The sequence below is a fragment of the Pogona vitticeps genome, chromosome 1 (genome assembly GCF_051106095.1).
Source record: "Pogona vitticeps strain Pit_001003342236 chromosome 1, PviZW2.1, whole genome shotgun sequence".
Lineage (NCBI taxonomy): Eukaryota > Metazoa > Chordata > Lepidosauria > Squamata > Agamidae > Pogona > Pogona vitticeps.
In genome coordinates, this window is record NC_135783.1 from 47469634 (window position 1) to 47491669 (window position 22036).

Here is a 22036-nt window from a genome sequence, read left to right on the forward strand (position 1 = left end):
GCTTCGACTTACAACCATTTTATGACCATCATTCCGGAACCAATTTAATTTTGTAAGTCGAGGCACCACTGTATTGTACTATTTTATACCCATTATATCATACAATCTTTGTTCTAGTCGAGCTTCTTTCTGCCTCTGGTCTTGATGATCCATTTGATTTCTCCTCTTCTCGTTTCTCATATGCTTTTTTCTCCTTTTTTTCTGCACAACCACTTCTTTGTTTTCATAAAATCTTCTGCCTTCATTTTTGAGTTAATAACTCTGCTTAATAATTTAAAGAGGACACCTTCAGGCACCAACTACTTACACATAATTGAATTTGATCTCAGGAGGGATGTCAACTCTGCATATTGTCTCCTTTTCTTATTTGCCACGGAATATGTTTCCTGTATAATTTCTGTTAAGTTCCTTGCCTTGTATAGTTCTTAAAACTTTATCTTGAAAGCTCTTTCTCATAAATTTAGCATGAATTTCTCTGGGGAGAGTTTTATTGCTGGTGTATGCTGTATTAATTCTTTGTGCTGTGTCTATATTTTTTTGAACATCCTCCGATCACATTTCCATGAGCAATACTAAATAGGTAGTAATCACTTGCAATGTATCTTTTCCTTTTTATTCTGGTAGATTCTGGAATCTAAGTATGCCACTGGCTCTTTCCATTTGTAGATTTAACAAAGTAATTTCATCTTGCTTGCTTTCCTGTTTTAGGTCTCCCATCTCTGTATACAAAGTCTCTAGTCTTGCTTCTGTTCTTTTTGATGTCTCATATATTATGGCTATTTTCCCCCTGTAATTTGATTTTTAATATCAGTCATTTGCATTCCTAAAGCTTTCATTTGAACACATAGCTGAGCCATTCCTCCTTGTATTTGCTGTAGCCCTGTTGATATCTTGAATACTCTATTGCCAGCCCTTAAATGATATTGCCCCAATATCACACTGAGATTCTGTTCCTGTGCTGGTGATCCTCCTTGAGTTCTCTTTTTTCCACCTTTTGTCACCATATTGATTCCCCCTTCCCTTCTTTGTAAGTTAAGTAAACAAGGGATGCGGTTTAAGTCTTCTGTCAGCAGCTATTTTCTTTTTCTTTAAGGAGAGCTGTTTAAACCACTGGTTCTTAACCTTGGGTTACTCAGGAGTTTTGGACTGCAACTCCCAGAAGCCTTCACCACCAACTGTGCTGGCTGGGGTTTCTGGGAGTTGCAGTTCAAAAGCATCCGAGTAACAAAGGTTAAGAACCACTGGTTTAAACTTTCTATCAGCAGATGTCATTGTAGCCTTACTTTCCTTTCTCAGTCTTATATATATATGTCCGATCCAGGATGGGGTGGAGCTTCCCTCCGGGTAGAGAGTTCTCATAGTCGCCTAGTTACAACAATAAAAAATTAAAGTATCTGCAATGTTTTGAAGTAAGTAGGATTTAATATTGATATTTCAGATAGTCACAGGAGCTAGGCTTTTATCTTAAATTGCTTAACTTTCATGGCAAGGTAGTTTTCTCCCCCTTCTCCCTTTCTCTCTTTTCTCTTCTTGTTCTCTCGATCCAAGCTGGTGTGTGTGTGTGTGTTTAAAGGGTACAGTCCATTTTGCTGACTCTTTTTAGAGCTATCTCTTTTCTGTGTAGTTATTTGGGTCCATGGAAATTTTCCTTACATAAACACATATTTTAGCTTACTCAGTGTCTCTGGTTGAAATATTTTCACCATCCTTTTGCACTCTCACTCTGCTTGCATGTTCCCAGCTATTTGCCAAGATGGCTTCCTCCTCGGTCAGATGCGACTTCAGAGGGAGAACCAGCCTACACTGATCCCATTCCCCCCTTTTGTCATCTCTGCTGCTTCAGACATCACTTCCCCTAGCGGTGTCCTCCCCCCCAATTTTGGAGGGGGGGGCAGAACCAGAAGGTCCTGGTCAGTTTCAGGAGCTTGCCTGAAACCTGACTGTTTCTTGCCACGATGAAACCTCAGGAGGGCAATCTCTTGATGCCTGGAAGTTATATATGCCCAGAAGCCTGCTCTCTCCTCACACCGTAGCGGTTTCTGTATTTTAACATTTTTTTAAAACTGGAAAGGCCCACTCGTGCTGTCTAGTGGCCAAATTTCATTTACATTTAAAAATTGACAAAGTGAGTGACCTTTCTCAAAACATGACACAATTTCTCCCATGCCCCCACAGGGCACAAATTAAGCCCCATTTTTATTTTTATGTTTTTTACATAAGTGGGGAGGTTGAAGGTGCTACAGTGATTATATATGGGCCCATGGGGGACTGTGCATTGTCTATCCCTATGCTGATCTATCCACACAGATTTTTGAGCCAAATTGTATACCTCCCTGAAGGCCATTGGTATGGATTGCTCAATGGTGATGCTAGAGCACTTGTACACACTGGCAATTTTAGTTCTAATACTGCTGTTGGAGGAACAGTGAGGAACTGAACTCCCAACCTTTGACTCCACAGCCATATACCTAAACCACTGAGCTATCCAGCAGTTCTACTATGTCTGCGTTTGCCACTGCTCTTTAGAGCGATTGGATTTCTTCCATGCTTGAATTCTGTGAGACAAAGAGGATTTGGGGTAAATACAAACTCAGATGAACAACAATATGTCATAATTTATTTAACAAAATGGAGAAGCTGTATGTGTAAAACATAAGTACACCTTATGATTCAGTAGCTTGTAGAACCACCTTTAGCACCAATAAGTTGAAGTAATCGTTTTCTGTATGACTTTTATCAGTTTCTCACATTGTTGTGGAGGAATCTTGGCCCACTCTTCTTGACAATGTTGCTTATGTTTATTGAGGCTAGGTTGTAAACCACCCAGAGAGTGCTCTAGCACTATGGGATGGTATATAAGTTGAAACAATAAAAAATAAAACATTAGATGTATTGAGAAGGGGTGCATGGAGGGGAAGGAGACAGGAGGTTGCAATTAAATTGGTTCAAAATGAAATGTGAAGTGGCATACATTAGAAAACATTTAAAGGCTTATAATAGTTTTTGGGAGTCAGCCATGATTCTGTGAGTAGAAAATTTACAAAGATTGTAAGTGAAAAGGTATTGGAACCATTTTGAAATGGAAATCCAAGCACTTTCCAAGCCCGGCATGATGGAACAAATGCTGGGGTCCATGGCCCTTGGGAGCCCCACAAGAATACCGGATGACTTCTTTTAATTATTACTGAACCCTCATTTATTCTTAGTGGCCTATCTGCAACATTCTCTGGGTCTTGAGTAAAGATCATAGTGGCTGTAGCTGCCTGGCCTGCAGCACATTGAGGGAGTACCAGAGGATTAGAGTGGCTGCAGGGGAGCTCTCTAGTGGCCCATTTCCTAGGGCCCATTAAATCCTGGCTCTGGCTCTACCTGTTTCTGCTAATAGAATCTCTTTGAATGTTGGCAGAGCCGCTCCAAGATGTTTTGCTGCCTGAGAAAAAGCAGGAAATAAGACCTCTCCCACAGAGTCAGAGGACCTTGTGTCCGAGGTCAGCTAAGTTACTTTGGCACCTGAGGCAGATAGCCCCACAGGTGCATTTATGCAATATAAATAGAATCAGAATAAACGTAGCAACAAATTGTTCTAAAGCTTTCATGGGCTATAGTGGACTTGTTCAGATGTGGATGGGCTATATTATGGGACATCAAATTGTTTTCGGAGTCACAGTGGCTCTGAAATAGTGACCTCTAAAAGATCTTATCAGTAACAACCCTGTTCAGGTCTTGCAAATTAAAGGCTGTGCCTGCCTGCCTGCCTTCATTTGTATATTTCTATACTGCTTAGTGTATAACGGTACTCTAGTAATTTACAAACAAAAACAACCCAAAACATCAACACATCAACAAAAGACAATTCTAAGAACACAAGCACTGTACAATAATTAAGATCTTAAATGATGATGGACTATGGGAACACCTGTATAATAACATGAGGGAAGATGCCCTTTAAAGCAGGGGTGTCCAACCTTTCACCTTCCCTGGGCCACATTAGAAGATGGAAATTTGGTTTGGGCCGCACATACATTTGGTTCGGGCCGCATGGCGGGGCAGCCCTAGCCGTCCTCCGCAGCCCCGCTCCAAGTGCACTTACCGGCAGCTGCGATCTCAGACAGCAGAGGCTGCCAGCTTCAACTCCGACGGCTTTATGGGGCTGGGAGGGGGTCCACCTATTGACAGGGACGGCGCAATGCAGTCACGCAGCCCCCCTGTCCCCTCCCCTCCCACTCCTTCCTTCCCTCTCTCCCCCTCTACTGTTGTGACATGCCCCGGCCACATTCCGGCTGCAAGCGCCAGCAGTGTATCTTGAAACTTTGGAATTTCTTTAAAAATAAAAAATTGCACTGGGCCGCATTACAAGCTGACCTGGGCCGCATGCAGCCCTCGGGCCACAGGTTGGACAAGCCTGCTTTAAAGCTTCTTGAACCAGTAGGGTCTTAAGCTTCCTCCTAAAAGAAGGGAGGGAGGAGGCCTGACACACTTCCACCAGGATCTCATTCGATAAGGTAGGAGCCATGGCCAAGAAGGCATAATTCCTGGTGACCCCAGTCTTAGCCTCTCTCGGCAAGGCCTGGAAACAACGGATGGGATGGGCTGATGTCCTAAGGGAGCAATGTTCTGATAAATTATTGGCAGGTTGGCTACAGTCCACAAAAGCTTACATTAGTCTTTACGTTATCATAAAGCTTTTTGTTGTTTTTAATGCAGCAGGTCAGCACGGCTATCTGCTTCTCCCCCCAAATTGTAACAGTTTCTTGTGCTGTCATGTTAGCCATGCGGCCAGAGTTTGACGATTCCCTGCTGTACCTAAAAGGAGAAAAGCCAACCTGTGTGGGCAAGCTTCAGGGTCCCAGAATGTACCCGGGGGGGGGGGGGGAGGGGAAGGACAGGTCAACCACTTCCTAATACTTTACACCTTGAAAACCTTGGAAAAGGTAGCTTCCGTAACTTGAAATCAACTTGGTGCCATGTAATTGTATTTAATTCTGTTACTAATGATAACGATAGGCCTGTATGCTCCTCTAAGGACCACATGCCATCATGTTTGTCCCTTGACGACTGCCACATCCACTTTTTGCTAAACTTAAACAACACAGACTTCCCAAAGTGTTCATCTCTTGGATCCAGCTCTCAACTGCCAGCATTGCATGGCTGGTTTTGAATTCAATACATGTTACTCTGAAATCTCTGAGGTTTTGTGTTTGGAGGAACAATTAAAGACTAATGGCCATTCAATCTGACCTATTTCTTGTCTTGCCTCTCTAGCTTTTGCAGCTTGCTTCTATTTATGTGACAGTATTAGATACACTGATGAAACAGGAATCCCTAAGTTTTGATTTCTGAATGAATTATTTTTGGTAATATGAAAAATCTTTGGAATAGCCTACCTCCTGAGATTCGCATGGCCCCTTCCCTGGGCATCTTCAAATGCCAATTGAAAACCTGGCTGTTCAAGCAAGCTTTTCCTCCATCCACCGTCTAATTTTGTTTTTTGTGCCTTCTCCCATCTGGATCATTGTGTTTTTTAGTAATATGTTGTTATGATTTTACACTGTATTTAGATTTGATATGTTGTTACCCGCCCAGAGTAGTCGGTATGACTAGATGGGCGGGCGGGCGGGCGGGCGGCGGGCGATAGATAGATAGATAGATAGATAGATAGACAGACAGACAGACAGACAGACAGACAGACAGACAGACAGACAGATAGATAGATAGATAGATAGATAGATAGATAGATAGATAGATAGATAGATAGATAGATAGATAGATAGATAGATAGATCGATTACACTATTTGGGTGACTAAAAATCTTGGCAACATCTTCTGACACCTTTGAAGATTCATTAGCTTTGTTTCTAATACAAGGAAATTCAGGTCAGATTGCCACAGAGGATTAGAAGACAGCTGTTCAATTCACCAATTTTAGTGTTGATTTAGTTGGGTTATAACTTTTTTCAGAGCTGAATAGCTCCTGCTGTTGAGATATTAAATACTACACTGCAATCTTATTTCTCTCCTGTAGGGCTGGGAGCAGCAAAATCAGACAAGACAATGGAACCTACAGTACTTTAATCCTAGCACAGAGACATATTTTATTTGCAATATTTTGAATAAATCCTTAAACTAAGAGCTTAATATCTTTCAAGTATGTCAAACAGCTCAGCAAATACTTTCCTGTTAGGGGGCCCACCTACAGTTTTCATCAGAATTGCTTCAGAAAGGAGCATGATGCTAGGAAAAATTTCAAAATAAATAAATATACCCCCTAAGAAGAACAGAAAATTGAAAATTTCCATCCCAGCAATTGTTTTGCTTTCTTTTCTCAGTGAGCAGAGGAGACAGGCCTGTCTACAGTCAAGGTCTGCTGACTTGACTTAGGCTTCTGGTTAAGTGAGGAGCTTGGAAAAGTGACCTTCGTTAAAAGATTCCCAGAGTTCCTCAGCCACCTATGTTGTCTGGGGAATTCTGGGAGTTACTGAAAAGAGTAAGATTTCAAGGTGCTGCATTAGTGTGAAGTGGAAATGTGTCGTGGCTGTTCTTCAAAATCTTCAAAAGGGAAGTCTGAGAAATCTTCAAGAATTGCTTGACTGGTGAGGAGGAAGGATTTCCTCCTTAGTGTGATTCTCAAGGCAAATCCAGAGCCTATGGCTTGATGTTTTCTCCTAATGGATTGTGAGTAGCTTATGGAAGGGTATTATGCTACTGTTTGAAAGTGTCTTTTTAATAGCAAAATTAAAAATTAATCAAGTGTAATAAAGACATTCAATGGACACTAGGGGGCAGCTTCAGCACAGGAATAACAAATCTTTAGATGAATGGCAAAGAGGCTTTCTAAGAGATTGTATTAAGTCTGATTGACACTAAATAGCCCAAATTTACCTCTGTCAGCGCGTTCCCAAGCCACAGGCAACTCTGGAAAGACAAAAAGAGCCAGAGGCTAAGGGGAAGAATCTTAGGCTGGGAGGCCTCCTGAGTCTAAGGAAAAGATGTCGATTATTTAAAGGGAAGTCTGTGGTAAGCACACAAGAACCAAAAGGTTGAGTCTCTACCTGATTGTTATGTATAGGGGTGACTGGATAGTCTGGTGTAAGCTGGAGATGAGGGTTCAAAGGGTTACTGGATTTATTTACTCAGAGTCCTGAATATTTCCATGATATTTATTTATTGGATTTATACTCCTCCTTTCTCCCCAAAAATAGCACTCAATGCTGCTAACAACATTCCTCAGATAAAACAAATGCAATTAAAACATAAAAGAAATTAAATTAAAAGCTGATAAAAGGAAGAGTAGGCCTCAGTTGAAAATTTTCTGCATCAGCACAATTTATATTGAAGAATGAAAAAGGAAATAAAATAATACTACTATAGGGTGGTTTTGGTGGGGTTTTTTTTGGTCTGTACAGTTTTGTTTTGGTATCTGAACTATTTTTGCCAGTGAATAGAATAGCTTCAGCACTCTGCTCTGGGCTGCCAGCAGTTGTACTGGGTTGGGTGGCAACACCATTTCACATGCCAGTGATGTTTTCGGCCAGGGTCTGGGAGCCATAGTCTAATAAAGGGACTCTTCCAAAATCTGATAGGTTGGAGAACTGGGTCTTCTTCTGTTTTGGGGCAGACCACAGGGCACGCCCATCCCCAAGATGGATGCCTCCACATTCAGCCATGACAATGCCACTGAAAGAGTATACAAAGAGAGAAACAATAACATTATTTTGTGTGCTTGGTGTTTCATTTGAGATTTCCCTTTTTACATTGACTATCAAAAACATTTTTTTAGAAAAGCTTAATACTGTGGATTATATCAGTGGTTCTTAACCTTTGTTACTCAGATGCTTTTGAACTACACCTTCCAGAAACCCCAATCAGGACAGCTAGTGGTGAAGGCTTCTGGGAGTTGCAGTCCAAAACTCCTGAGTAACCCAAGGTTAAGAACCACTGGATTATATGATGATCATTTAGTAAGGTAAGTATCTCATATCCTGTGAACCTCTGCCAACAGATGCTTTTGATACAAACAGAGAACTTTCCAACTTCATTTTTTTTCATAATATGCCACTTTTCCTCCACTTTAAATTTCAAAATAAAGCCCAGTTGTACTATGCCTACCACACCCAAAATGATTACCCTCCCACAAGATATCAATCCACTAGTATGCACTATCCACATATGAAGTCCCCCCCTCAAGACATCAAAACAAATTTAACTCCTTGACTCAACATAGAAGGGTTTTTCAGTTTGAAAAACTGCTGTTGGTTGGTTGGTTGGTTCTGTTCATCCTTCCGTCCATATTCATTCATTCATTCATTCATTCATTCATTCATTCATTCATTCATTCATTCATTCATTCATTCATTCATTCATTTCATTTCATTCTTATATTGCCCATCTGGCCAAAGGCCACTCTGGGCAGTTTACAACATATACAAACAACATAATTCAAATGCAGTTTAATAGAACAGAAAATTTAAATTATAAAATACAAATAAACAGTCTAGCCAGAAAATAAAAAATAATCTGCATAAAACATTTCAAACATTTAAGATTGCAGATTTGATCAATTTAAATGGTTGAATTCTTTGCCTCTGGAAAGGCATAGGACCACTGTCAAAAAAAATTAGGAAACCTCACTTTTCCCTGTGTGAGTGGCTAAATGAGTGTCAAGGAAGCCTGAGAAGAGCTGCAAATTGAATGAATGTTAGGTCTTTTTGATGAACTTTAGGGGTTAAGGGCATTAAGGATATTCTTTGCTTGTTTGGTTGCTTTGGACAGTGTCTTTTAAAACAATGATATTATACCTCAAATTTGGAAAGTGTTGTTTGTTTTTCTCTCCTCCCTTTTGCCTTCACAGGATCAGAATACTAGAAGTAATAGCATGAGAATCTATATGGAATGGAGAATGTGTGATCTGAGGGGAGGGGGTAGTGAATGAAATGCTTTTTTGCCAATAAGTTATATATAATGAAACTCTTTAAAAGCCTTCGGAGCCCTAACCAGATGAAGAAATCTGGCCACCTGACCCAGTGTGATGAGAGCCGAGTGGCAAGGCCCTTGTGATTTAGCCTGGGCGCTCGAGCACTCTGAGGGGTTAACAACACTCAGACCTCTCACATTCTCACTTGCTTTCTCTGGCATGCCTTGGGAAGCTTTGTTCATTGGAGTATTAAATTCCACAGCTGTAAATAATCCGTAGCAGGAGAATTATCAAGGACTTGGGAAGAAGCAGCTTTTATTAATAAGATTGGGTCTCCCTGAGAAAGCTCACGTAGCTCTTTTCCACCCTTTCCTGGCTGCTTCCCTTTGTTTTTGTTTTGAGGATAGGTTCTGTGCCAGCAGCCAGGCCCTCACCTGGAGCCCTCCTTATCCAGAGAGGGCTGTTCAAACTTTGCAAGAAGAGCACTTCCTTGCCTGCAGCCCAGCAGCTGGCAAACTCTAATGCCCTGGCAGCCACACCCTGCTTTAGAACTGAATTGCTACAAGCGTAGATTGACTGGGTCAGTCTGCGCAGCGAATGAGGGTCTTGGAACAAGACTCTTGTCGTAAAAATATTTATGCCCTTTCTTGAGTAGGCTGTCATCTGGTCTGCTACATGTTAAGACTACAACTCCCAGAAGCCTCTACATAGCACGCTGACCCCACTAAATATGCTGGCTAGGGATTTCTAGGACTTGTAGTTAAAGAGGGAAGAACCCTCCATCTGAATCATAAAGAAAAAGCATGTAAATCTACTTATTGATTAGTCAGCTTTTCAGTCTGGTTATTCAATTGTCCACTGTGCATCCTGCAAGTAGAGCCAGCCCGTGTGGACTTGGGCAAGCTGCACAGTCCCACGGTGAACCCAAAAAGTAGGAAATGGTAAACCACTTCCGAGTACTTGCTACCTGGAAAACTGTGAAAGGGGCACCATAAATCATAATTGAGTTGATGGCACATATTCTTATTCTTACTACTGCTACCACTACCACCACCACCACCACCACCACCACTCTTCTTCTTCTTCTTCTTCTTCTTCTTCTTCTTCTTCTTCTTCTTCTTCTACTACTACTACTACTACTACTACTACTACTACTACTACTACTACTACTACTACAGAGGAGGGGCAGGATCTCTTCTTGATCACCCCAGAGTATAGGACATATAATAATGGGCTGAAACTACAGGAAGCCAGATTTAAACTGAGTATCAGGAACAAACTTCTTAACTCTTAGAGCAGTACAACAATGGAACCAATTACCTCAGGGAGTGGTGAGCCCTCCAATGCTGGAGGCATTCAAGAGAAAATTTGACAGTCCTCTGTCAGATCTGCTTTGATTTGTGTTCCTGCATTGAGCAGGGAGTTGGACTTGATGGCCTTATAGGCCCCTTCCAACTAAATTATTCGATGGTTCTATGATTATTATGGACCTAAATGTTTTGCATCGGCTTGAGACACAGATGTTAATGGCTGATTTTGCAGTCATGTTCCTATACACTGAAAATATTAACTTACTGATTGCTGCAGTGAAAGGAATTCTGAGCTGTTCAGAGAAGTCCCTCCCCAAATTTGGTAATTCTGTTTTTAATTTTATTAAATCCAAACATACATGCATGTGTCTAAAACTGTAGTGCAGTTTGCTTTTTTGTGGATAGTAAGAACTGTTGGAATTTCTCTTGCATGTGAGATAACTTTAGGTTCCTGCCAAACTGAATATTTTCTTTCTAATCACATTGGGAACCTAAGAATGAAAAAGATCTTATGCTCAATTAGCTTGCTAGAGTAAAAACAACTTCACAAATGAACAAATCCCTTTAACATTATAGAAGATCAATATTTCACTGCAACAAAATCAGTGCGACCAGCTTAGGTTTCCTCTCCTTTTCATTGCCAAGGAAAAAGCTACACTAACATCCTATGAGGTATAAAATGAAGGGAGGAAACCATCCTCAAAGTACTAAGTATCAAAAAGTATGTCCAGCTGAATTCAGTGAGGTTGTCCTCCAGTTATATGTGTAAGCTCTGCAGGCTGTTGCATGGGACAGAAATGCATACTTTCTCCACACTTTGCAAGTTTTGGCATGGAACTGAGATTTGTCCTGCACAGATGTTTTGGAAGCTGATGCATGGAGCTGAGGGGTTTGCTTTATAGACATTGCAAACTCATGCATGGAACTTAGAGGTGCACTTTGCAGATACTTTATAAGACATCACACAGAACCAAGTTGTGTACTTTGCAGACATTTTGCAGGCTCTTGCATGGAACTGAGTTGTGTACTTTTCATACTTGTTGAGGAATTTGCCCCCCAGCACTATCCACTAGTGCCCTTTTTCTGTTGAAGTTTTAAGACTAACCTTTCCCGAAAGTTAGCAGCACTGAACTCCGCCAGTCTTACTTCCTAGGAAATATGTATATAGGACTGCACTGCCAGTTTCTCTTTCATCAAATGTAACCCCAGGAAAGATAGCTGGGTGATGTACCCTTCAATTTGATCAGTCTAATAATGACCTAAAATTAAAATGGTAGCTGTAGTAGTGAATATCTTCCTATAATCTCTGTCCTGCTTCCTTCAGAGCCAACCTCTGCCAGATCTTTTTTTTATTATCATCTGGAGGCAATTTCAAAGTGGGAAGGACTCCAATTTTTTAAAAGCAACCTTCAAATTGATCTCTTAAAACTACCTCATATAATCTTAGAAACCAACCCGCTGTCCTCAGCTGCTGAGCTATGGATGTGTTGAACTACAGATCCCATTTTCAGTATGACATCTATGTCTGATGGGGGCTGTAGCCCAACATATTTTGGAAGGCAGAGAACGGAGTCTTTAAATAGTATTTTTCTAGACCTGCCAGGACTGTATCTAGCAAAGGTTTGGTTTCACAGGGGTTTCTGTGAGAAGAAGGTTGTGGAAGAATCTAATGCCTGAACTAAAACTGATCAGCAAAAAAGACCTTTTACATTTGTTTCATCTTCCTTTGGGATTAATATTGTAATCCAAGGCCCAGTTTAGATATAATTATCTCAGTCTAATAAACGCATGTGTTGCTTTCCTTTCTTGTCTTGTATGCTGTAATTGAAGAGTTTGGTAAATGACATTTTTATTTCCATTTTCATCCCATCCTGGTTTGTGGCCTGAGATGAAACCATAGTTTCTCACCTGGAATGTCACTTGGAAATTCTGAAATGACTGTTATATGATGAGAATAACAGCACTGACATTTGGTTTTCCTTTCTTGATGCTTGTCCTACCCAGGAGCCTTTCCCAATCTGGGTCCCTCCACTTGTTTTGGACTACACCATCCATTGTCCATGACCCCTGCTTGCTAGGGCGAAGGGAATTGTTCTTTTTGATCAACTGAAGTTATTCCATATTCTCCCTGGAAAATGGCAGCTTAGACGTCAGGACACAAGAACTGCCTGATTCTTGCAAAGGGGAAGATTCTTGCTTCTTTCTGCTTCTCTGCAGATAATGCTTTTGTAAGCTTTTGGCCAGGTATCTGAATAATCACCAGCTACCAGTATTCCACAAGTGATTCGACGGAAGGTTTACTCCACAGCCTGAGAAAGAACATAACGCAGAGGCTCATATTAGAGGAGGCAGGCTAGATAAGAGAGTGTTTCCTTCTGAGTGTGGAATGCACAGTCAAGTCCATCTTCCACCCTAGCACCTATTTGATTCTTATCCAGCTGAGCTGGGAGATGCATCTACTTGAGGGAAGAGGAGGATGGACATGATAACAGGTCAGGAACAAAACACCCTTTACTGCTAAACAGCTTCAAACCTGGCACAGCCTGATCCTGACATTCCTTCTTGAATCTTCTGTACCATCTCAATGCATACACAGCTTCTTAATCTTTTTTCCCCCTCTTTGCTACCACTGCTGCCACCTCCAATCTTATTTGTACAATATTTTAAAAACTGGAAATAAAGTAAATCAAGGCACTAAAAGCAATTACAGGTGCAAAGCCTGAGAGAAAGCAAGTTATCTGTCAAGTGCTTACAAGACCTTAGGAACTCTGAGGAGGAGAGAGCATGTCACAACACACAAGTTGAGGTCTTGGAAAACTTACTGTACTTTTTTGGACTATAACTCACAGAATTCCTTTGCCAGTAAGGCCAGTTGTAGTCCAAAAGAAGCAATTTTCCAAAGCTTTGCAAAATGACCTCTCCTTGTAGTCCTCCACCTTAGGTCAGACGACAAAGACTCCAGAAGGGAAGATTCTAGGGAAGCAACCTTTGCTCCTCTAGACCCTTTTAATCAGAACAGTGTAAATTTCAAAACAATGTAGGATGCCCTTGCTAGTACCACCCATGTTGCTGTTCCATAAAATTTCCTCCTGCCTGCCTGCAGAGACCTACCTGAACTTTTGTGGCTTTACCTAGCCCATCTCAACTCACTGCTGTGAGTTCCCAGCCAGGCTGTCTCCATGCACACCTCCTACATACACTGCTCTGCGCTGTGTCTCCAGTGGCCTCAAAGTGATGCCCATGGAAGTGTCTCTCAGTGCTTGCCAGTCTCCTGGTCATTCCTGATTTTTAAGCAGATGTTCAGATTTTTTTTTTTTGAATTGTCAGTATTTGTGTAGGGAGAACAAAGAATTAATGATGTACGGTAAATCCTGTAAAACATAGCAACAATCAATGTTGAGACATACAACACTGTGTGCAGAATACATGAACGTCACTAGGTGTCACCCAAGTGTTGAGTTGTTAACTAAGGTTTACTGAATCATTGGTCAAAAGGACAGGTTTAAGTGGAGAACAAAAATGGTATGGAGATTAAAGATAGTAAAAGGTGAATAGAAAGCAAAAACATACAAGAAGCACAAGAGAGAGTCCTCTAGTGATTCCATGAGCGTCTCTTACATTGTAGGACCAGCTTTGAGACATCCTTATTCTAGCATCAGCTATGTTTCAGATTCTTTTTCCAAATGGTCCCTCTTTCTGCTATTTGGATTTAATATTTCTCTACAAGCAAGTATTCAGCACCACAGGTAGCATGTATAGCACACCTGCTGGATATCTAAACAACTCTTTGGTCTCACTAATACAGTCACATGGTGACTCCCCCATCTTGTATCTAATAGCAATTGCTATTAGACAGATGCAAATATAACTAAAACAGCTTTAGGATAATGTACTTTGTAGAATTCCTAGCAGGTACTAATTACTTCCTGGACACTCAGCCTTCCTGGACTGGAACAGAGCTCAAAGCTGATGGAGATGGTGTTGAAAATCACAATATCATTTACAGTGGAGCTTTGACTTACAAACTTAATTGGTCCTGGAACTCCGGTCGTAACTCGAAATGGTCATAAGTTGAAGCACCATATCCCATAGGTATGCATTGAAATGCAATTAATCCATTCCGGCTGAAGAAAAAAATCACAAAAAAACTCCACAAAAAACTGCAAAACCCATTGGAAACCTGATTAATCCGTTCTGGCCGAAGTGTGTGGGGGGGGAAGCAAACAAACCATGCAAGACCCTTTGGAGATGCAAAAGAATCAAAGCAAAAAGCAAACAAACCGTGCAAGACCCTTCAGAAATGCAAAACTATAGCAAAGCAGAAAGTAAACAAACTGTGCAAGACCCTTCAGAAATAAAAAAAAAAATCAAAGCAGAAAACAAAAAACCTTGCAAGACCCATTGGAAATGCAAAAAAAGCAAAGCAACAAACTGTGCAAGACCCGTTGAAAATGGTGGAAAAACTCCAAAAACCAAACAAACCCCGTAAGACCCATCAGAAATGGGGAAAAACAAAGAACAAAAAGCAAACAAACCATGCAAGACTCATCGGAAATGGGGGGGGGGGGGACCAAAAAACAAATAAACTCTGCAAGACCTATCACAGCATAGAAACATAATCCCACCACCCAGCCCAATACCATGCTGCAAAACCCACCCAGAAAAGTTTTTAAAAAGCAGAAAACAGCACCTTACCTTACCAGGCAGTCCGAAGCCTCCTCCAATCGCACTCTAACCATTGGGGCAAGAGAGCTACAAAGAAGCAGCCTCTTCGCCTACCAATGGTTAGCAATTTGAATTCCCCGCCTTTTCCCCCTGCCTTTTTCTGTTCGTAAGTGGAAGCTCTGACCGCAAGTTGAAGCAAAAATTTGCAGCCGGAGCTGGTCATAACTCGAAATGGTCGTAAGTTGGGATGTTCGTAAGTCGAGGCACCACTGTATCTCAGAAGCCAGAAGCAGATGAAACAGGAACTGAAAGATATAACTGTGTGCCATCAAGTAATTCTCACTTGTGGTGACCCTTTTCAGGATTTTCTATGTAGAGAATACTCAGCAGTGGTTTACCACTTCCTTAGTTTAGCTCTTTTGTGAATCGAAGCACAGAGCTCCACATACAGCCACAGAATAAAACCAGAATATTCTTAGAATGAATCCCATTGTAAATCAGGCAATAGACGGGAGCTGGCTCAGCCATCAAGCAAGGTGAATATTTGTCCATTGTTCTGCAGCTACAATCTATCACATAGTCGACACCTGAGAAGCTCTTAAGACAATGCTTCCCCCCCCCACCGCCCATTTTTTTCATTTTGGGATGTCTCATAGGGTTTTCAAGGTACAAAATATTCAGGAGTAATTTATCATCACTGTCTTCTGTTCAGTACCAATAAAAGTCAGCTTGAGCGTCCCCTTCCACGACTGCTGATGCCAAGTGCTCTCCGGGAGTCTTTCTACCCTCATCACCACTAGAACCGTTCATTGTCTTCTGCTGATGTGACTATTAATCCTGATGAGGGTGAATGTGTCTTAGTCTCAGCTTTCACCGGTCTGCTTTGGGTGACCCTGTTAGAAATCCAGACAATTAATGGAGTCTAGCTTCCCAACGACATTCATCTCAGCTTCTCTGACACACTCGAGTCCTCTCACCAAGTTAAGGTGTATACCCAAGAGGGAACCCATCAGGGCAAGATCTGACTTGCTGGAAAAAGCAATAAGGCTGGGGGGAAATGGAAGGCAAAACATAAGACAGATTGACTCAAAAAAGGAGGCCACAGCCTTGAGCTTGTCAGACCTGAGCAGGGCTGTAAATGACAGGATCCTCTGGAAGTCAGCCATTCACAGGGTTGCCATAATTCAAAAATAATGGCACTGTAACAGCAACAAGGCAATGCTTTAAATTAAGTTGCTTTTCTGGGGGGGGACCCCTATTGTAATGTGGAATATGTGTCCTCTTGCTTTTCTTATCAGGACAAGGAGAATAGTGCTATTCCTAACTCTGAAAAGAGGCCAAAGAGAGCTCAGAAACATGCGTGAAATCCAAGATGAAAGCAGATCAGCTTCATGGGCTGAGCCTTTGGTGTTGCCTGCCTTCTGCTTTTTGACATATGCTGGTCTCTAAAGTGACTCGAAAGGCCTGGGTTTGAATCCTTGCTCAGCCATGGAAGCTCACTGGTTGAGTGGAACTGGTAAAACCATTCCTTAAATATCTCACATTGAAAACCCAATTAGGATCACCGGTTTCAACTTGACAGCATGTTAAGAACAACAACAAACCAACTATGGCCACCCTGTTTGTGATCTGTCTTGCCTACAGCCCATTGTGGCATTGGTCTCTCTCCTGTTTGGGTTGGCAGGCAGGCTGCCCGAGACAGATGGATCAGCCGATGCGGCTGCTTCCTCCTGCAATGCTGATGGGAGCGGCCCAGATCAGGTGCAGCAATTCTCCGTGCTCTGCCTCACGTACAGAGATGCGGTCTCTTATCCTCCAGCTATTCTGTTTCCTGCCAGTTCATTCACAGAAGGCTGTGTTTCTTTCTTTTCTTCCGCCAGCAGAGCTGTGGAAACAGACAGTGAGTTCCATTCAGATTTTTAAAAACTGGCATGGCCTGCACCTGCGCTGGAAGACGCGCTACACAGCATTTTGTACATGTGCCAACTACTTCCATGCAAGCGTGAGTTTTTTGGAGGGCTGTCACTTGTACGTACGGATGGCTTATTTTGCAGGGAAAGCAAAGCAGAGCTTAGAAAAGTCCCTGTTTTGGATAACATTTCCCAGAAATCCCCTTGACTGAGGGAACCGTGGGAGTTGCCATGCAAGAAAGAACATTTTCTCGACTGTGGTGAAGACAGAAGCAGAGGCGAGGCTGGTGACGGCTGGCCCAACGCAACTTATTGAACAATGCTTGGGGCACTGTCCTCTTAACAGAAGGAGTCAGGACCTCCCGGGGAACAACTCAATATTCTCTACCTTCCTCTGGTCTCTCTGTCTATCTGAATATTTGGAAATTTGAAAGAAGAGGAAAAACAGGGAGTGTTCTCCATGAGAGGGTTGGGGAGGATTACAGTGATGACACCCTGAGGCTTTGAGGATTATCCGCCTGTCAGAAGAAAAAGATAGCACCTAGATTTACAGGTCCCTCTCTTCTTGCAGGAACTCTTTTAACCTTTATAGAGAAGTATTCTGGGGAGGGAGGCCAAAAAGTGATGTTTCTGAGATTTTGCATAAGTTGCTTAGAAGGAAAAGGAGTGGCTAGGAACAGAGCAACAACTAGTGATTTTCACACCTGGGGCCAGCAGCACAAAACATTTCCATGAGGTATCCCTCTGCCCTCCCCCAGCACTCCACTGACCTTCACCAGGTGCCCTTCAGGTGTCCAGCACAACACCTACACAGGAAGCAGGCAAGTTGGGTGGACAAGCAAGCAGCTTCCTTCTTCATCACTCATCACTGCCTCACTTGCAATTCAGCAGAGCCACACAATCTTTCCCATTCAATGGCCAGCTGTCTGTCTTCCACTAGCGAAATAGGCCTGCGAGCAAGGGAAGGGAAGGGGATGCAGACAGTGTGGCCTTAGAGTACCAAACACATATTTATTTATTATTATTTAAAATATTTTTGCCCTGCGTTTCTCCTTTAAAAAGGCAGCTTACATATTTGAAAGACAATATTTAAAGCTAAGAGCAATGAGTATATAACAATGGTTTACATCATTAAAAATATTTAAAGCTAAGAACAGTGAGTATAAAGAGGCAGCTTACATCTTTAAAAGACAATATGACAGCTAAAACCGTAAGTATGCAAATACTAAAAAGGAACAAACAAATGCCACTCTTAGAGGTGGTAAACACAAATAGTGCTAAAGACCTAGTTAGAGCAGTGTTGCATAACAATCCATTTAAAGTGGTTGTTGTAGGTTTTTCGGGCTGTTTGGCCGTGTTCTGGAGGTTTCGCCAGTTTTTGTGGCCGGCATCTCCAGAGGACAGGAGTTAGAATTCAGACAGAGTACTAAATCCTGTCCTCTGAAGATGATGGCTACACCTCCAGAACACGGCCAAACAGCCTGAAAAACCTACAACAACCATAGGATCCCAGCTGTGAAAGCCTTTGAGAATACAATGCATCTAAAGGTCTTTGTCTGCTTGTGGAAGGATAGCAAAGATATGGCCAGTCTGAGGGAGTTCCAAAGTCTGGGAGCAGCAACAGAGGAGGCCCTCTCTTGTGTTCCCAACAAAAGCATCTGTGAAAGTGGTGGGGCCGAGGTGAAGGCATCTCCTGATGATCTAAGCCAGCTCATAATGGGAGATACAGTCTTTGAAACAGCTTAGACCCAGGCCATATAGGGTCTTGACACTGCTTCACAGTCGCTGCTTGGCTTTTCCAAGCCCTACCTGGAGATTCGAGAAACTAAAACTGTTATTTTTGACATCTTATTCTTTTAACTGGGCAATGGCCCTTCCCCTAAACTTTATTTGTTTGCATATCCAGGAGTAGCACAAGGTCTCCTGACACCTGAGGCAGAAAGTAGCACCCTTGTGCAGAGGCCAGAGCCGCTGCTAGGCTTGCACTCCAATCCAGCACTGCTCCATTGAGCTCCAAAGATACCGGCTGGTTTCTTCAGTAAGTCATGGCTCTGAGGTGTCCTTCCAGAAGGCAGGAGAGGTGGCTGATAGATTGCATGTCGGACCCTAGCAGCCAGGTGTTACTGAAGAAGCTGCTTGCTATTATCAGAGCCGAAAAAAGAGGTACGGAATGCTTGAGCCGCTGCTGAGCCAGGGCTTGAGCAGCGTGGCTCGCCTTTGCCTCCCTCCCTGGATAACGCGAGACCCTCTGTCTCACAAGATCTGTTGGGCTAGACGGGGGAACATTAGGTTATTTAAGGGATGTTCCCCCCTCTCTTCACTCTCTTCCTTTCTTGGCACCCACTCACCCGCCCTTTATTCTAGTATGAGTTTATCTGGGTCCAGATAGGAATTCTTGATCCGTATCTGGATTGGCTATTGGATGCAGGGATTTTTCACTTATCCCATACTGGAACAGGGTGCTGGCATGTTATGAGGTGGAAGTTCGATCACACTGGCGGGTAGTGCGGATATAACAGGTTTTCTGGTGAGTCCGACTGCAAACTCAGGTAAGCTGTAGCCCATCTGACCTCCCAGCGCTGTGGACCGTGCGATTACAGCGCTTGGGGGGAAAGATGCGCTGGGGCCACAACCGGACCAACAATCAACAAGGAGAAGCTGGCTTGAGGTCCAGGGGTGGTCAAATTGCGGCCAGCCGGGTTCTCGCTGTCTGAGACCGTGAAAACTTGGGTCCAGGGATTTGCCCTTTTGTTGCTTAAGGCAGTGGTCCCCAACCTTGGGCCTCCAGATGTTCTTGGACTGCAACTCCCTGAAGCCTTCACCACCACCTCTGCTGGCCAGGAATTATGGGAGTTGAAGTCCAGGAACATCTGGAGACCCAAGGTTGGGGACCACTGGCTTAAGGGATCCTTTGAGACTTCTGCGCTAGAACCTGATTCCGCACTACGGCAGCCCCCCCCCCTTTGCCAAAGGATGGCAACACTGATTATGCTTAATAAAGTGTGGACTGTGTTTTAATCCATAATTCTTGTCTCGTGTCTGTATTCCAGGGTGTGGGAGGGCAATGGGAGAACAAGGAAGGGTGCTTGGCTTGTTTGTTTGTTTGTTTGTGTGGCATGGGGGCAGGTGTTGCCACCACTGGTTCTCCTCATGATGGGAGAGCTGCATATTTGAGTTCAGGGTGCCTCTGGGAGCCAAAATGCAGTGTCTTTGCCATCTCTACTATAGCTTCAGTTTGGCTAATAGGAGGACTGGCCCTAGGCCTATCCATTAGAACCAGTTTAGGCCTGCCTTAAACATTTTTCTGTCTAATGGCAAGGAAGATGTTTTGCCCCATTCTGTGTATGAACTCACAGCTAATTCTTCTGTGCTGGCAATGAGACAGCTTCTGCAACCACTCCTGAGGGCGGAAGGCCAGCTGAAGAAGCTCAGGGTAGACTGCAAGACACACAGTTCCCTCCTTCAGCACCTGCTGTCCCCTCTTAATTAGTATACGCCATCTGAAATAGCTGCATCACCCCCACATGATTCCCACATGGTTTTTGAACCACGTACTGGCTAAGCTGGATCTGATTAGCTTTAGTAGTCAGTCATGGCTCAGCTCACTGGCATCTTGGGGCAACCATAATCTCTAAAATCCAAAAATTCAGAGGGTTCTATTTTAAAAGGAAGTTGTTGCCTTGCTCTTTACTTCTTGACAGCCAGGTAACCATATCTTGAAATAACAGGGGAACTGTATGCTTAAAACAAAATGCAAAAGTAGGTGATGCCTTTATAGACTACTAAAATATATATATCATCAAACAATACATAAGAGTAATCATTTCTGTTTCTCTGAGGAAAGCTCTTGTTTTGGGACTACAAGACTTCACCAACCAACATGGCCCAAAAGAGGAACTTTTTCAAGAATTCAGCTTAGAATTGGAAGGACTTTGGTTGCAAAACCACAACTGAGCAGAGCCTTGATGCACACGCAGCACATAAGATGCCGATGTGTGGCCTTCCAAATGTTTTCAGACTGCAGCTCCCATGAGGCTTGGTCAGCAGAGCCAATGGCAAAGGATTTTGGGAGCTGTAGTACAGCAAGGTCTTGTTTGCCCTCTTTCTGAACGAACAGCGTGGTCCTTTGCACACTTCCGCCCCATGGGCTTTCTTAGGCACACCTGACATACACAGGACTGGGCACTGTTGACATGGGAGAGGGGGCCTCAAGACTTATGGAAAGCACAGGAAGACTTGGGAGTGAAGAGAGGTAAATATTTGAGAAACAAGTCTGGATAGGGAAATCGAGGGAAGAGAGTACTGGAAAGGTACTGAAAAAAGAGTATCAGAAAGGAAGAAAATGGAATAGGAAAAGGCACATTTCAAGGGAAAGTAAGTATTTAAAAAAGGAAGGGCAAGTAATATGGGAACCAGTTGGATAGCTCACAGAGTCAAAAATTGGTACGTAATTCAATTCCCTGTGGTACCTCCTGGAAGAAAAGCTAGCCTTGGCCAAGCTGCACAATCCCAGAAGAAGGGAATGATGAACAACTTCTGAGTACCTAAAAAACCCTGGAAAGTGCTGCCATAAGTCAGAATTTGACTCAACAGCACATACTACTATACTATGCAAGATGATAAAATGCAAGGGAAAGTTAACGTGGACGAAAAGGAAATGGGCAGAGGGAGCAGAGAAAAATCTTCTTTTCCCTTGGTCTTGGATTATGATCCCCTCCAGCTGAAGTTGCTAGATACTATTCATTTTAATGTGTTGCATTTATTGCTGTGCCTACACTTATGCCAGTGGTTCATTCAAATCCAGATGTACCAAATCTGCCTAGGGACTGGCCATAAAGTATATTGCATTGCTCATTAAGAGATATGCCTGTGTGTGCAGCACAGTATGTGGCCAAAGAAGGAGAAATAGCTGTAAAGCAGAGGCAAAACAAAATGTCAAATGCTTAAAAAAAAAAAAAAGAGGGGAAGAAGATTCCAAAGGGCTTTGAGAGCCTCCTTGACATCCCTGGCATCTGATCTACAAGCCTTATTTTCTAAGGTCTACTACACACACTTTAAAGATGTGGATCTGAGTATCGTTTCTATGCTGGCTGTTTACACACACCAACCTTCCCCAACCTGTTGCCCATAATTCCCATAATTATGTGAGTTTTGTCTTCACCCAGCTGAAGGGCATCTGGTTGAGGGAAACTGGTACATATCACAAAGGTGCCAGGAACCTGGGCTTGACATGTGTCCCA

At 42.8% G+C, this 22036-nt stretch overlaps 1 long non-coding RNA gene across 3 annotated transcripts; it reads right to left on the bottom strand.

Annotated features, from left to right (window-relative positions):
- Positions 1-7143: 7143 nt before the first annotated feature.
- LOC110074692 (uncharacterized) lies at positions 7144-17766 on the bottom strand. Of its 3 annotated transcripts, none has more exons than XR_013540422.1 (5): positions 17567-17766; positions 13333-16771; positions 13044-13224; positions 12130-12530; positions 7144-7674 (listed from the first exon to the last, which is right to left on the bottom strand). It is a non-coding gene; the product is annotated as an uncharacterized LOC110074692 (long non-coding RNA). The 3 variants fall into 3 exon arrangements; XR_012084204.2 differs by lacking the exon at positions 13044-13224 and having other exon boundaries at positions 13333-13592; positions 14244-16771; positions 17567-17765; XR_012084203.2 differs by lacking the exon at positions 13044-13224 and having other exon boundaries at positions 17567-17765.
- Positions 17767-22036: the final 4270 nt, after the last annotated feature.